The sequence below is a fragment of the Chrysochloris asiatica genome, unplaced genomic scaffold (assembly GCF_000296735.1).
Source record: "Chrysochloris asiatica unplaced genomic scaffold, ChrAsi1.0 scaffold00124, whole genome shotgun sequence".
Classification (NCBI taxonomy): domain Eukaryota; kingdom Metazoa; phylum Chordata; class Mammalia; order Afrosoricida; family Chrysochloridae; genus Chrysochloris; species Chrysochloris asiatica.
In genome coordinates this window covers 8,008,628-8,011,816 of record NW_006408642.1, presented here as the reverse complement: position 1 = coordinate 8,011,816, position 3,189 = coordinate 8,008,628, and positions in this window count along the sequence as shown.

The window sequence follows — 3,189 nt, the reverse complement described above, 5'->3', positions numbered from 1 at the left end:
TTTTAAGACTAGGAAACAAAAAGAAGAAGTCAAATCAGGGCATAAGATGGATGCCTAACGATTCCTCATCAAAACCTTGCAAAATGGTCATTTTTGGATTAGAAGAGTGAGCAGATGCATTGCTGTGGTGAAGAAGGACCCTGGTGAAGCTTTCCCAGGCATTTTTTCACTAAAGTTTTGGCTAACTTCCTCAAAACACTCTCACTCTAAGCAAATATTATCATTCTTTTGTCCTCCAGAAACTCCACAACCAAAATGTCTTGAACACCCCAAAACACTGTTGTCATGAACTTTGCTCTTGATCAGTCTGCTTTTACTATGACTGGACCACTTCCACCTCTTAGTATCCATTACTTTGATTGTGCTTATTTTCAGAATCATACAAATAAAGCTCTATTTCATGGGCTACATTTCTTCCAATAAATGCTTTAGGATCTTGATCCCACTTGTTTAAAATCCCTGATGAAAGCTCTACTCTTGTCTGTAGCTGATCTGCAGGCAGCAGTCTGGGCACCCATTGAGCAGAAAGACTGCTCAACTTTAATTTTTCAGTGTCAGCTGAACTAGTTGACATGTCTATTTTCATGTGTAAACTGAACTAGTTGAGACGGTGTCAGCTATTGTTCCTGCTTTTAATCATCAGTCCTCCTTAATTAGGGCACAAACAAGATTTTTTTTTTCTCCTTACAGATTGATATGAATAGTCTGGTAGAGTAGTGTTCACAAATCGGGCTGCTAACCTCAAGGTCAGCAGTTTGAAACTTCCAGCAGTTCCAAAGGAGAAAAATGAGGCTTTCTGCGCACTTAAAGATTTACAGCCTCGGAAACCCTATGCAGGGTCGCAATGAGTCAAAAGCGACTCAACAGCACTTAACACCAACAAGAAGTCTGTCACTGTGGGCTTCATCTTCAACATTGTCTTATCTTTTCCTAAAACGAGTCATCCATTTGTAAGCTGCTGATTTCTTTGAAGCATTGGCCTGCATAAACTTTTCGTAATGCAACAATGATTTCACCATTCTTCCACCCAACCTTCACCATAAATTTATGTTTGTTCTTCCTTCAATTTTAGCAGAATTCACATTGCTGTGAAAGGAGCTCTTTTCAAATTGATGTCTTATCCTTTTTAGTACATTACACTCCAAAAGAAGTGCTTCATATTTCAAATATGTTCAAACAGAAATCTGAGGCAAACGGATGGAAATGGCTGTTAAGGATGTGAGATAATGGTGCAAGGAACATAAAGTTGGATGTCTTTGTTCATTGATATGGATCCACTAAGCATCAATTCTTCATTCAGTATTTCAACTCAAAAGGTTAAGAAAGTTAGATGGGGAAAACAAACAAAATGGCAGATCAGGTAGAAATGCAGTGAGGAGCTCCATTAGCAACAACAGAGACTATCAGACTAAGCAGGCTCAGGAGATGGTCCCAGAACTCTGACCCACAAATAAAGGAATATTTAGAAGGTTGGAAGGCTTACAACTAGGGGAATTGGTAGCAGAAGCAAGAAATCTATTGCTTTCTAATTCAAGATGCTCAGGTGTTCCTGGAGCCACCATCTTGGGTGAGAGCAAGTAGGGGAAGGATCAGAGCAGCCACGGACTCCTGACAGAACCGCGGCGATAAAGATGTGAACTTTATTTTTCTTTTTTTCTTTTTGCATCTGTTCATTGGTCTCTGTCTGTGCACCTCCATTCTGGTGACTAGAGGGGGTGCCTGAGCAAGTGGACATCCACCCCCACCCCCGGAGTGTTCTACTACACTTGCGCACAGATCTCCTCGAAATTTAAGGTGACAGTTTCTACTTAAAACCAAACGGCAGTGCAAAATGGCCACAGCTGGCCCTGAACTGTTTATCACTAAGAAAAAGACCTGAACAGGGATAGTGGATGGGAAAGGCAGACTAAGGAAATAGGCCAAACATTAAACCCCGAGTTACAACAACCAATAGTGGCATCTTGAAATTTCTGAGGAAGAAGAGTGAAAAGGGAAGCCCATCTCCTAGTCACATCTACCTGGAGGCAATCAGAAAGCATAAAAAATACCAAAATACACACCCATCTAAGTACTAAGGCCACAGATAACTCCTAAATATGCCCCAAAACAGAAACAGATGACATATCAGCACATATACACAAACAAGATAAAGTGATTGAGACAAATGAGCTGGAGGTAGACCTACACTCCATACTGGAAGATGGGAAGGCTTTGGAAATGCTGGAGAAGGAATTCAAAAAAATGATTATTGTTGGGGACTGCAATCACTGAGATGCTGAGGCCCTGTGTCATGGACGAAAATCCAATACAAAGGTCCCACTCAGGATTGCTAGCCATGGACCCTGAGGGCCAAGGAAGTGTCCTCCTGACATCCCGGGTTCATAGGCTTTTGCGAACCCACTGGTGGGCTACCTCTGTATAATTTTCTTCGGTCTTATTATTCATTCTATGCTTCTAACTCCAGTAATTGTAGCTTCTGAGAAAATGGTTTCTATGTGCCTCTCTTAATGTCTCCACTGTGTTGGCAATGCGTAAGGTCCTGGGAACAAACTCTAGCCACCTGGCAAGCATGTCCAAACTGTTCTTTATCAAATTATTCAGTTATGTTTGATATTAATTTAATACATGAACTCTTGATATCCATGCACCATATTAAAACAAAAAACCCTTTCTAAAGCCAAGGCTATAAAAGTTCCAAAGGCAGGTTTGCTGGGATTCCGCAAAGAGGCTCTGGAGACAATTCGCCCAAGGAATTCACTCGAAGTAGATTGGCGAATTCCGGAGTATTGTTCAAGGAATAATAGTGACAACCTCCTCAAATTGTCCCCAGGTGTAAACCATTAACCCAGACATCCACCTTCCTCCTGAAAGCCTAAGCCAGGTAGCTGAAACAGCTTGACTCTCTTCAGACCTTTCAAATCCCTTTTCACCTTTTCCCAGTAGAGATTAAGTGCTATAGGTATGTTAATTAGCCTTGAGAAACCTCCAGTCGCTGCCTTAAGATTTGAGCCAAAAAAGTAATTTATAAAAGTTTGCTTGAATTTTTGGAAAATTAAGGATGTTAGATTATTAAGACAATTTGCGATGTGTATTTTAGAATTTGTTCCTGTAAATCACTGTGTCCTGTTTTGAACGATTAAACACATTGCATTTCTGTACCTTGTCTTAATAATCCCCTTCTTCCTTTGT